The 14086-nt window shown below is 36.9% G+C and overlaps 1 protein-coding gene and 2 non-coding genes across 7 annotated transcripts in view; all 3 read left to right on the top strand.

Moving 5' to 3' along the window:
• LOC147580356 (uncharacterized) overlaps positions 1 to 14086 on the top strand; it is a 141139-nt gene that overhangs the window by 76945 nt on the left and 50108 nt on the right. For 3 of the 5 annotated variants that reach the window (XM_086711350.1, XM_086711346.1, XM_086711347.1), the window contains 2 exons: positions 2028 to 2165; positions 3209 to 3246. The gene's annotated coding sequence lies outside the window, so the exon portion shown is untranslated. Of the gene's footprint in view, positions 1 to 2027; positions 2166 to 2198; positions 3247 to 14086 lie in introns of those variants that run through there. The other 2 variants (XM_086711349.1, XM_086711348.1) reach the window with 2 other exon arrangements.
• Positions 2677 to 2743, top strand: LOC112856744 (small nucleolar RNA SNORD109A). Its single transcript, XR_003223283.1, has one exon. It is a non-coding gene; the product is annotated as a small nucleolar RNA SNORD109A (small nucleolar RNA).
• On the top strand, positions 12818 to 12910 carry LOC112856640 (small nucleolar RNA SNORD116). Its single transcript, XR_003223194.2, has one exon. It is a non-coding gene; the product is annotated as a small nucleolar RNA SNORD116 (small nucleolar RNA).

Genomic DNA, 14086 nt, shown 5'->3' with positions numbered 1-14086 from the left:
ACATTAAGATATAGAACAGGTATCTAGAAAAAATGAATTAAATAATACTCAAGGATAGTAGGGATTGTTCAGAAGAGTAGAATTTTGCCACAGAAATTATACTGGTTTTCTTCATAATATTCATGTAGATCTGCAATGAAAAACTTCCTCTTGTGGGCTTCATGGTTAATGTGGTGCATCAACCAAGTGGTTCAGTATGTTTTAGGGTTATTTTATGTTACATTATGTATGTTTTTTAGTGTGATTTCATGAATGACTTCAGGGTCTATCCCTTCTCACAAGCAGCAAGTGAAAAGTGTCCTTTTGAATGATAATGCTTGGATTGTACATTCATACATTGTGAAAAATCTGAAGAAAATGAAAAACAAAGTCACTGTTGGTGAAGAGTACACTGTTTCTTTTCTAAACAAACGAGGGTGGTCTTCTACTTACTATTTTAGAGCTAGCCTGCAATTCGATGTGTTTGAATTATACCACTCTTGTATGTATTAAACATTTAATCTACGAATATCTTGTTCGTTGGTTAAATGGTGTTCATGTGCATATGTGCCTGCTAATAAATTTACAGGTTTAATACACAGGAGTGTGCAGTGGGTATTATGAACACTAGTCCCAGTGTTCTGTCCCAGACTGTTTTCAAGTTTATATTTCTACTTGTTATATGATTTATTTTTATTTTACCTACATTAAATTTCATTTTTTGTCATGTGCAGTTATATGGGTTGTGACAAATGAATAGTATATAAAACACCATAATTTTGATATGGAGGGGTTCCATTGCCCCTAAAATTCTCTTTGTCGACACTCTGTAGTTAACCCTCATTCGACTCCATAATCTCTTACAACACTGTTTTTATAGTTTTGCCTTTAACAAAATGTCACTCAAGTAGAATCAAACAGGGACACCTCTGTGGCCTAGTCGGGTAAGCATCTGACTTCAGTTCAGGTCATGATCTTGGGGTCTGTGAGTTCAAGCCCTGCATCAGGCTCTGTGCTAACAGCTCAGAGCCTGGAGCCTGCTTCGGATTCTATGTATCCCTCTCTCTGACCCTCCCCTGCTCTTGCCTCTGTCTCTCTCTGTCTATCTCTCAAAAGTAAATAAACATTAAAAAAATGTTTTTAGGGGCGCCTGGGTGGCGCAGTCGGTTAAGCGTCCGACTTCAGCCAGGTCACGATCTCGCGGTCCGCGAGTTCGAGCCCCGCGTCGGGCTCTGGCCTGATGGCTCAGAGCCTGGAGCCTGTTTCCGATTCTGTGTCTCCCCCTCTCTCTGCCCCTCCCCCGTTCATGCTCTGTCTCTCTCTGTCCCAAAAATAAATAAACGTTGGAAAAAAAAAATGTTTTTAATTAAATGGAATGAAACGTTGTATAGCCTCTGAAGTCCAGCTCCTGTTCCTAACACTTCGAGTTCCCCAGTTCACTTGAATTTATCCTTCAAAGACCTCTGCTAGCCTATCCATGAATTCCCAGGATTGCATTCTCTGTTAAATAAGGATCAGCCGTGCTTATTCCATATTATTCCTCTTATGTCTTGCCTTTATGATGTTCTTTTCCATTTGTTTTTTATAATTTCCATTATCTTATGAAATTTTCCATCTGTTATTTTTATTCTTACCATTGTTTCATCAGTTTTTATGTTGTTTGTAATAGATTTTCAAAGTTCTTATCTATTACTTCCCAAATATAAGGCTCACAACACCCTTGTCGTGTGCTCTTCATTTTACCCACCAAAGAGCATTTTCATCAAGTCTTTATTTGGTAGAATATAATTTTAGAATTTCTCAAAGAGAAAATTGCTGTGGCACTAATTTCCATAGTAGAGAGGATTGTTGACTATTTACAGAGTGAATAATTCAAAGAGGAAATAAATGAAGAAATGAGATGGCAAAGATGGCAAAGGACCAAGTAGCTGTGATTTATGTGGCAAGTGTTAGAAGTGTGGGGATGCATGTATGGTGATCACTACAGAATCAATGAATTTCATGTATTTTATGATCTTATTTATATTATTTGTGGTGTTTTGCTGCAGGTCAAAGACTGGAACAACTTACCATACTTCAGAGAAAAGAGATGAACAGCTATTCTGATGCTTTTGAAATCACACAGGATTTGTGGCCAGTGATGTCAGAAATTTGGGATTCTAGGCTCATTATTTCAGAGGCCCAAGGTAGAATATTTTTATAATAGGTTTCTCCCCCACTAGTGCCTAGTTTCTTAAATATTCATTATTATTAATTTCCTTCATTAAGTAAAAAAAATCTCTTTGAAGTAACCTGAATAATCTCAGGGAATCATTGATATATATGCAAATTATCTTGTAGAGATAATTAAATGTGCCAAAATATTTATTTATCTTTTTATTACTGGAAAATCAAGAGTATTTTCCAAATGTTTCTACTCATATTCTACTATAATCACACCTTTTTTGCTACCACATTTGTAAATACTTCCCCATTACTCCTTGAAATTTCAGTTGACAATTTTTTTTATTTTCCCAATAGATTTTATGTAATTTTATTAGAAAAATATGCTTTTTTTGCCCTATGTACATTAGAATTCCAGTATTTAGATACTAAATAAACTATCAATTACACATTTACTTTATAATTCAGTAGATAAGACTGAAGAAAATAAGCCTGGCTATGGAAATGCTTATTTGTTTGGGAGGATGTTTGTCTGGATCAATGATGAGCACAATTGTCTGAGGATGCTGAGGGACTCATTCCAGATGTCAATCTGAGGTCCAGATGAGTGGCCCTCTAATAGGACAAATAAGACTCTCAGAGCCTGGCTGTATTTGATGATCCTAAGTGACAACACAATACCACTGTGAGCATGCCTTTTATTTCTTTTGGTGCAAGGCATTAGCCTTCTATCTCATGAAGCAGTATGAAACTTTAGATATACTGTATGACCCAAAACTTGCTTCATTTTGTTCACTTTGAATGGAGAGTTGTACGTAGGTATTAGTTTATAGGAAATATGTTCTTAAGTAATAAATGAGGAAACAAAAGAAAGGTTGAATTAAGAGGTCAAGCAACTGTGATGAGTACTGAAAGTTTCACTAGTGTTGGCTGAAAGAAGGGAACACTGCATACCTATATTAAATATTGACAATGGAATCAATTTTAGTGTTTGTTATTTTTCACTGTAGAAATTTTTCAGAGACTGTGTCTTTGCTTTTCTTTCTGTCATGTTTTTCTGAGTTAGACGGGGTGGAATGAAGTCCTCCACTTCTAAGAAGAGCAGTGAGTAACTATACCAGCTTTCTTTAAATTCATATGTCATGTGATCTGTGCCATACCCTAAGGTCTCTGTGTTCATCTTTTCAATGACTTTCTGGAGAATATCTTCATTATGTGTCCTTTTATTTGGTGAGTGTATCCACCCTCATTTCCAAATTGTAAATTTTACTTTATCAGAGTTTTGTGTGGATTAACAAATGAAGAACTTTCGAAAATTGTTTATTTGTTTTGTTTTGTATTGCAGTGAAATACTATTTTATGAATTAAGGTATGCTTGGAAGTTCCCTTAAAAATTACGATGGTTTTGTAATGTTGACCCCATGATTAAGATTATCATAGTCAGATCATTTTGGTCAGATTTATAAGATCATTATGGATCATTATTGCTACTTTTTTCATCATTGAGATTTTACATTAATTAGAAATTTTTGATGTGGACCATTATATGCTAAATTTTATGAGCTCTTTCTAAGGCCTTCATTTAAATGATAAATACCCGAACACAATAAAGTTTTTCTAAAACACAAAACAGTTCAATTTTCCATATAATATTTGTCTCATAAAAGATATTAGGTTGAATTAATCAGGTGGATAGATAATGAAATTTCATATATTAAATTATTAATCATTATTTTCTGTTAAATTTGAAACATCCATCAATAAGGGAAATAGTCTGTATCTTCCTTGGCATGATTACATAGAAGGTTTTATGTTACCTTGAGCTTGGTGTTCATACTTTGGGAATAGATAAATGGTTTTTTTCTTGATAAAGTTCTTGTCATACATTGTTTCGATGAGAAATTGTTTTTGTGTTCTCTTTATGCTTATATATGTGTTTATGTATGTATGTATTTTAATGTGTGTATTTATTTCTCCAGAATCTAGCAAGACAATTCAAATGAACTCAATAATAATGAATAAAATAGCCATGAACACTAATAATTGTAAAATCAGAAAATAAAAAAGCCCTACCAGATACTGAAATGGACTCTAAAACTTCCATTATTAAAAAAAAAAATTGAGAAAAAAATTGAGAATGAATGTAAATGAAAGGAATACTAGCACATAATTTGGTCTAATAAATATGATCCTACAAATACCCACTTTTAGATTTTACTATCTGTATATTTATATAATACTTACATTAATGTATGTTTGCAGTGCATAGCTGCTATCTCCAGGTACCGAAGTATATCAACATATAATATTTATGCTGTTAAGGGTAGGTATTAAAAGTGTGCTACCCAATGTGTTTTTTTCTAAGTACTTTCTTCCAAGACTGGGAACAAGACAACAATGTCCTCTCCCATCACTTCTATTTATATTGTTCTGTACAGTAATGACCATGCAACAGGGCAAGAAATGTAAATAAAGGCATAAAGATCACAAAGTAAGAAACAAAGATTTCTTTGCAGAAAACTCAATTACTTAATGTTAGAAAATCCCAAAGAGCCTACAATAACACTCCCAGAACTGAAAACTTAGTTTAGCAAGTTTGCAAGATACAAGGCCAATATACAAAAGTCAATTATATTACTATATAATAGCAACAAACAATTGGACTTTGAGATAAATCCCATTTATAATAGCACAAAAAATGAGGGACTTCTGTAATGCAATAAAATATGTACAGTATCTTTGCAAAACACTGATCAAGTTATCAAAGAAGACCTAAATAAAAGTAGAGATATATTCTGTTTATGGGTCAGAAGTTTCAAAATAGTGGAACTGTTAGTTACCCCAATTTCATTTGTAGATTCAATATAATCCAAATAAAAAATATTGCAATTTCTTTGTAGATATCAAAAGGTCATTCTAAAATTAATGTCAAAGGTAAAATAACTATAATAGCAAAAGATATTCTGAAAAACTTATAAAGTCAGAGACTTTACACTATGTTATTTTAAGGCTTACTATAAAACTATAGTAAAAATTAACACATAGGTCAAAGAAGATAATATCTGTTAAAGATAGTCATGGAGAAAGATACCTGGGTGGTTTCTGAAATGCTGGTAGTGTTTGTTTCTGGATATGTTTATTGATTACCTGCTGTTTTTGGAAGATGCAAATTTATTGATTTCTATAGTTTAATGCATGCACTTTGCTGTATCTATATTATACTTCAATTGAAAGTTTGAAATATCAAATAAAACTAGTCTAAATATTGGTTAATACACTTCTAGGAATATTGTCCTATAGATTGTGTGTTACCTGGGGTCTGATGATTGATTTTCTTAGGGTGTGTCAAGAGTCTCTCTTTGGGGCACCTGGCTGGCTCAGTCACTAGAGTTTACTACTCTTGATTTTTGGGGTTGTGAGTTCAAGCCCCACATTGGGCATAGAGCTAGCTTTTACAAAAAGAGTGTTACCTCTTTAACACAGGCATTTCAGCAAATAATATCAGGTAGTATTTATTTATTCACATTTTTTATATAATTGAGTATTTTTTCATGTGTTTATTTACATATCCATTTTTCTCTTATGATAATGTGCTTAGGTATTCAGAAGTCTTAATATTGAAGGTATTTTATTCTTGTTACTTTTGACATCAAAATCTTTTTTAAGTTATTATAAATTCTGTTTTTTTTTTTATTTTGGTGTATATTTCTTTGAGTTTTAACAGGTGTGGATTTTTGTATTGATGACCAAAATCAGTATACAGAACTGTTGTGTATTTTGTCCTTTAACTCCCCAAATTTCCTTATCCCTTTACAGTTATATCCTACTCCTGGTATACACTAATTAATTTTCTCTATTCCTATGGTTTTGTCTTTTGGGAATGTTAGATAAATGAAATCATACCTAATGTAACTTTTAGGATATTTTACTAAGCATCATTCCCCCGAGATACATTGAAGCTATAGTTTGAATCAATAGTCTCTTTTTTATTGTAGAACAATAGTCCATTATATGGATGTACACCATTTATTTATCCATTCATCCATTGAATGGCATTCGCGTTGTTTCCAGTTTGGGTCTATTATGAGTAAAACTGCTATGAAAATTCATCTATAGGTTTCTCTGCAAACCTAAGTTGTTTTCAATAGCAGGGATCAGCAAACTTTTTCTTGAAGTGTCAGATAATACACTGTCTAGATTTCAGGGCCATACAGTCCCTGTCACAGAGTACACATATCAGTTACTGCAGCTTAAATTAATGAGTGTGGCTGTGTTCCCATGAAACTTTACTTACAAAAGTGGCAGTTGGCCATTGGGACATATTTTGCCAACATTTTCTATACAGTAAATATTCATTATTGAGTTTTGCTATATTGTGTGGTGAGTATGTTTAATTTAATAGAAACTGCCTAAATATTTTCCTAAGTTTTGAGATCATTTTATATTCCTGACAGAAATGCATAGGACATCCTGTTGCTCTGCATCTTTATGAGCACTTTATGTGTCAATATGTTTTACTTTAGCCATTTAAAAATTTTTTAATATTTATTTATTTTTGAAAGAGAGACAGTGCAAGTGAGGGGAGGGGCAGAGAGAGAGGGAGACAGAATCTGAAGCAGGCTGTGCTGATGGCTCAGAGCCTGATGTGGGGCCCAAACCCATGAACTGTGAGATCATGACCTGAGTGGAAGTCAAATGCTTACCTGACTGAACCACCCAGGCACCCCTTACTTTAGCCATTTTAAAATGTGTGTGCATAATCTAGCCAGAAAATTAACAAGAAACCAGTGACTTTTAATGACACACTGGACCAGATGTACTTAACAGATACAAGAAAATTCAAGAAAAGCATTTGACAACATACAGCATCCATTCTTGATAATCACCCTCAACAAAGTAGGGATAGAGGGAAGGTACCTCAACATCATAAAGGCTATATATGAGAGACCCACAGGTAATATCATCCTCAGTGGGGAAAAAATAAGAGCTTTTCCCCTACAGTCAATTTATCCTAAGAAACAGATTCTTACACATTCTTTTCCAGTGCACATGGAACATTCTCCACAATAGATCACACACTGGGTCACAAATCAGCCCTCAACCAGTACAAAGAGATCAAGATCATTCTGTGCATATTTTCAGACCACAACACTATGAAACTGGAAGTCAACCACAAGGAAAAAAATTGGAAAGACCACAAATACATGGAAGCTAGGGGCTAAAATGGCTCAGTCAGTTAAGTGCCTGACTCTTGATTTTGGCTCCGGTCATGAACTAGTGATTTTTGGGACCAAGCCCTATGTTGGGCTCTGTGCCGACAGTGTGGAGACTTCTTGGGATTATCTGTCTCTTCCCTATGCAACCCCCCCACCTCTCAAAATAATAAATAACATAAAAAATAGCATCCTACTAAAGAATGAATGGGTCAACCAGGAAATTAAAGAAGCAATTAAAGTACATGGAAGCAAATAAAAATGAAAATATGGCAGTCCAGAATCTTTGGAATGCAGTAAAGGCAGTCCTAAAAGGAAAGTATATTGCAATACAGGCCTGCCTCAATAAGGAAGAAAAGTATCAAATACACAATCTAACTTTATACCTAAAAGAGCTAGAAAAGGAACAGCAAATAAAGCTTAAAGGGAGCCAAAGAAGTGAAATAATAAAGATTAGAGCAGAAACAAAAGATATAGAAACAAACAAACAAAAAACAGAACAGATCAATGAAACTAAGAGCTGGTTCTATGAAGAATTAATAAAATTGATAAACCCCTTGCCAGAATTTTCAAAAAGGAAAGAGAAAGGACCCGAATACATAAAATCACAAATGAAAGGGGAGATATTACAACAAATACCACAGAAATACAAATGATCATAAGGGAATATTATAAAAAATTATATACAAATAAACTTTGGAAGGGCAATTTGGAAGAAATGGGAAAATTTCTAGAAAAATACAAACTACCAAAATTGAAATAGGAGAAATAGAAAATTGTAACAGACCCATAAACAGCAAATAAATTGAATCAGTAATCAAAAATCCCCCAATAGGGGCCCTTGGGTGGCTCAGTTGGTTGAGTATCAACTTTGGCCCAAGTCATGATCTCACAGTTTGTGAGTTTGAGCCCCACATCAGGCTTGCTGCTGTCAGTGCAGAGCCTGCTTCAGATCTTCTGTCTCCCTGTCTCTCGGCCCCTCCCCTGTTTGTATTCTTCTCTCTCAAAAATAAATAAAATGTTAAAAATAATCTCCTCATAAACAAAAGACCAGGGCCCAATGACTTCCCAAGGCAGTTTTACCAGACATTTAAAGAAGATGTAATACCTGGGACAAAACATAAGAGACTCTGAAATATGGAGAACAAACTGAGGGTCATTGGAGGGGTTGTGGGAAGGGGGATAGACTAAATGGGTAAGGGGCATTAAGGAATCTACTCCTTAAATCATTGTTGCACTATATGCTAATTAACTTGGATGTAAATTTAAAAAATAAATTAATAAAAAATAATGAATAGGTAATACCTTTCTTCTCATACTGTTCCAAAAATATAAATGGAAGAAAAACATCCAAAAGTCTTCTATGAAGTTAGCATTACCTTGATCCCAAAACCAAAGATCCCACTAAAAAGGAGAATTACAGGCCAATATCCCTGATGAACATGGATGCAAAAATTCTCAACAAGATACTAGAAAATCAAATACAACAGTACATTAGAGGAATTATTCATCACAGTCAAGTGGGGTTTATTCCTGGGCTTTCAGGGCTGGTTCAATATTCACAAATCAATCAGTGTAATACACCACATTGATAAAATAAAGGATAAGAACCCTATGGTCAGGAAAAAGGCAGGGATGTCCAGTCTCACCAGTACTATTTAACATAGTCCTGGAAGTTTTAGCCTCAGTACTCAAACAAAAAGAAATAAAAGAGATGCACATTGGCAAGGAGGAAGTCAAACTTTCACTATTTGCAGATGATGTGATGCTCAATGTAGAAAACCCAAAAGTCTCCACCAAAAAAATTGATAGAACTAACACTTGAATTCAGCAAAGTCACAGGATATAGAATCAACATACAGAAATATGTTGAATTTTAGGGGCGCCTGGGTGCGTCAGTTGGTTAAGTGGCTGACTTCGTCTCAGGTCATGATCTTATGGTCCGTGAGTTCGAGCCCCACGTTGGGCTCTGTGCTGATAGCTCGGAGCCTGGAACCTGCTTCTGTTTCTGTGTCTCCCTCTCTCTCTGCTCCTTCCCCATTCATGCTCTGTCTCTCTTCTGCCTTTCAAAAATGAATAAATGTTAAAGAAAGAAAAAAGAAATATGTTGAATTGTATACACAAATAATGAAGCAGCAGAAAAAGAAATAAAAGAATCAATCCCAGTTACAATGACATCAAAACCCATAAGATACCTAAGAATAAACCTAACCAAAGAGGTAGAAGATCTGTACTTTGTATTTTTTTAATTAATTAATAGAGAAAGAAAGGAAGAGGCAGAGAGCAGGGGTTGGTGTGTGAAAGAATCCCAAGCAGACTCCACACTATCAGTGCAGAGTCTGATGTAGGGCCTGAACTCATGAACTGAGATTATGACCAGAGCCAAAGTCAAGAGTTGGATGCTCTACTGACTGAGCTACCCACACTCTCTGAAGATCAAGAAATGGAAAACATTCTGTGTTCATGGGTTGGAAGAACAATCATTGTTAAAATATCTATACTACCAAAAGCAATCTACACGTTTAATGCAATCCCTATTAAAATACCACCAACATTTTTTCACAGATCTAGAACAGATAATCCTAAAATTTGTATGGAATCTCACACACACACACACACACACACACACACACACACAGCACAAATTTCCAAAGCAATCCCGAAAAGGTAAAGAAAAGCTGGAGGCATCATGATTCCGGACTTCAAGCTATATTACAAAGCTGTAGTCATCAAGACAGTATGGTACTAGCACAAAAATAGACACATATACATCAATGGAACAGAATAGAAAACCCAGAAATGGACCCACAGCTATATTTTCAAGTAATCTTCGACAAAGCAGGAAAGAATATCCAATGGAAAAAAAGACAGTCTCTTCAACAAATGGTTTTGGGAAAACTGGACAGCAACAAGCAGAAGAATGAAACTGGACTGTTTTCTTATACCATACACAAAAATAAATTTGAGATGGGTGAGAGCTAAATGTGAGACCGTAAGCATGAAAATCAAGAGGAGAACATAGACACCAATGTCTTTGACCTCAGCCATAGCAACTTCTTCCTAGACACATCACTAGATGCAATGGAGACAAAAGGAGAAATAAACTGTTGGGACTTCATCAAGATTAAAATCTTCTACACAGTGAAGGAAAAAATCAACAAAAATAAAAGGCAGCCTACAGAATGGGACAAGACATTTGTAAATGACCTATCTAATAAAGGCTAGTATGCAAAATCTATAATGTGCGTATCAAACTCAGAACCTAAAAAACAATCCAGTTAAGAAATGGGCAGAAGACATGAATAGACATTTTTCCAAAGAAGACATCCAGATGACTAATAGCCAAATGAAAAGATGCTCATCAGGGAAATACAAATCAAAACCATAATGCAATACCACCTCACACATGTCAGAACGGCCACAATTAACCACACAAGAAACCACAGATGTTGGCGAGGATGAGGAGAAAGGGGAACCCTATCGCACTGTTGGTGGGAATGCCAACTGGTGCAGCCACTTTCAAACAGGGAGGTTCCTCAAAAAAAATAGAACCACCCTACAACATAGCAATTGCATTACTATTTACCCAAAGTATAAAAAATACAGATTTAAAAGTGTACATACACTCTGATGTTTATAGCAGCATTTTCAACAATAGTCAAACTATGGAAAGAGCCCAAAGATGAATGAATGTGTGTGTGTGTGTGTGTGTGTGTGTGTGTAAAATGGAATATTACTCTGCCATCAAAAAGAAAGAAATCTTGCCATTTGCAAAAATGTGGATGGAACTAATGTATTATGCAAGTGAAATAAGTCAGAGAAAGACGGGTATCACAGGATTTCACTCATGTGATATTTAAGAAACAAAGCAGATAAACATTTGGGAGGTGAGGTGAAGAAAAAAGAGAGGTAAAGAAACTGCAAGAGACTCTTAGCAAACTGAGTGTTAATGGAGAGAAGTTGAGGAGGATGGGCCAGATGAGGGTTGGGTATTAAGGAGGGCACTTATGCTGTTGTATGTAAGTGAGGAATTACTGAAATCTACTCCTGAAACCAGTACTTCAGTGCATGTTAACTAGAATTTAGATAATAATTTGAGAATAAAACAAAAACTGTGTGCACCATTCTAAAGAATAATGATATTGGACATTCATTTTGTGCTTCTCACCCATGTATCTTCTTTAAGTTTCAGTTTATATTTTTGCACTTTTTCTAACAGGATTGTTATTTTCTTATGCTGAAATTAGAGAGTTCGCCATATACCATGAAAGTTTTTTGTGTTAGATACGTGATTTCTAAGTATTTTTTCATAGTCTGCGGCTTATTGTTTTCATCCTCTAACAGTGTATTTCTCACAAGATAGGTTTATATTTTTGGTTGCATGTTTAATAGCTAACTCCAGGTCATAAGGATTTTCTCTTAGGATATCTCCTATAGTTTAGTGTTTCATAAAGATGTATAATTTAGACCTATATTCATTTTGAATTGATTTTTCAGTGTTTATTTATTTGTGTGTGTGAGAGAGAGATAGAGTGCAAGTGGAGGAGGGACAGAGAGAGAGGGAGACACAGAATCTGAATCAGGCTGTAGGTTCTGAGCTGTCAGTATAGACCCTGATATGGTGCTCGATCCCATGAACCTTGAAATCATGATTTGAACCAAAGTTGGATGCTTAGCTTACCAAGCTACTCAGGCATGCCTATCTTGAGTTAATTTTTGTATATGGTGTGAGGATTAGTTTGAGGCTTTGTTTTGATTTTTTTGTTTTTGTTTTGTCCTTGGTGTTGTATGATAATTATTCTAACACCATTTGCTGATAAGCAAATTGAGTTCTTCTTGTATCTTTGTGAAAAAACAAATGGACATTTTATATGGATCCGTTTCTGAAATCTGTCCTATACATCTCTGTGCCTACTCCTTGATTAATGTATATTTATAATATTTTTTAACTATAGTTTGATTTCTCTAACATAATTCTTCCTTATCAAAAACTGCTTTGGTTATACCTTTGCATATGTATATATATATATATATATATATTTTTAAATCAGCCTATATCTACAAAAAATTCTGCTCTAATCTTAATAGCTATTGCATAAGATCTTTAGAAAACTGTGGGTATAATGAACAATTTTCCTATGTTGAATCTGCCAGTCTATAAATATGATATCTCTTTTACATTTATTTAGGGCATCTTTAATTTTTTTAAACTTGATTTATTTATTTTGTGAAAGTAACAGAGCATGCACATGAGAAGGGAAAGAGGAAAGGGAGAGAGAGAATCCCAAGGATTTTTCTCCACATGTGTAGAGTTGACTCCTAGAGGGGCTTGATAGTCCTACTGGCTCAGTGGTGTGGCTCTGCCTGGCTCATGTTTCTGGAAGTCTCTGAGGCCATAGTCTTATCTCTCCGAGCTTCCCAGCCTGCCTGGTTCAGTTAGCCAGGCAACCCCAAATGTGCTCAGATAGATGATGCCTCCATCAACACCATTCCGTGGAAAGCTGAACAAAAAGAGTGAGAACTCACTATAGTCATTCTCATCGAAATTGAGGTCCAGCATGTTATCTGCCCCAGGGAACATAAGCGTGAGGACAGCAGCTTCCCCTGGGTCACACTCCTTCAACTACCATCACCGAGGACCTCAGCATGGGAGAGGTTTCCTGAGGCCTCACGGTCCAGGAACTGTTTCCCCAGCTTACTGGGACATCCAGGGCTCGCAGGTCCTGAGGGGGATGGCCAGTGTCTGGGGTCGTGTGGGGCAACTGGTCCCCAAGGCCTACTAGGATTTCAATGGCATGACTTTGATGCCAGCCCTGGGAGCTGAGGGCAGGGACCTGTGTGGGCCAGGATGGCACCTCGGGTATAGCTCATGGCCGAGAGTGTTGAGTTGCCAAGCGTGGGAGCTTGCCTAGCCTTGCGGGGAACCCCAGCTTGAGCCAGATGGGATTCCTGGATGAGCACCTTCCCTCGCTGGCATATGTGGAGTGGCCCATGGCTTGGGGTGGTGGGCCAAGGCATAAGTCTGGTTTGCAACACGTGCCACCTTGTGAATAAATCCCGGTCCACACACGAGTTGGCAAGCAATGCCTGTGTTTTGGGCCCAGGGTGGAAGTCAAGATGCTGTGCTGACCGTTGGACTGGACGGTAAAGGCACGGTCTGCAGAGGACTGCACCCTGGGTGATTCCAGAGGCCTGCTCAGATCTAGTGTCTCATGGTGTTCCCAGGTCAGTTGTGGGTTCCTGGGAAGGCTCAGGCCTCCTCTCAGGGGGTGAAGCATGTCTACCAGGGCCGGCCTCAGGGTGCACAGATTAGCCACTGCGGTCCCACTCCTGTGTGCACTCCTGGCCCTGGGGCTCCCAAGGAAGGGCACCCAGCAGCAGTGTTCATCATGCCTTTCAGTGGGCCCTGCATGAAGAACTTATTGCCAGCCAGTCCTGCCATGGAGACCTTGTCTCTGCGGTCACAGAGCTGGGGAGGTGAAAGAGTTACTCTACGAGGTTGGACTTGACACAGTTGTTCCATGTCTGTTCTGGTGGGTTAGAGACTCCTCTGTGGTGGCCTTGCAGCCGGGCGGGGGCCTGAGAGCTACAAGGCCAGGCACAGTGCCATGGCAGCACATGGAGTTGGGAAGGGGTTGGCCTCCCTTTGTGACAGAGATGTCTTCTCTCACTGTACCCTTGGCCTGTGGGGCTGCAGCCCTTGTGCTCACTGTGAGGACCACACTGGTGTT

This window comes from Puma concolor, chromosome B3, assembly GCF_028749965.1.
Source record: "Puma concolor isolate L17-30 chromosome B3, mPumCon1.1.hap2, whole genome shotgun sequence".
NCBI lineage: Eukaryota > Metazoa > Chordata > Mammalia > Carnivora > Felidae > Puma > Puma concolor.
This window is presented reverse-complemented; position numbering and strand designations above follow the sequence as displayed.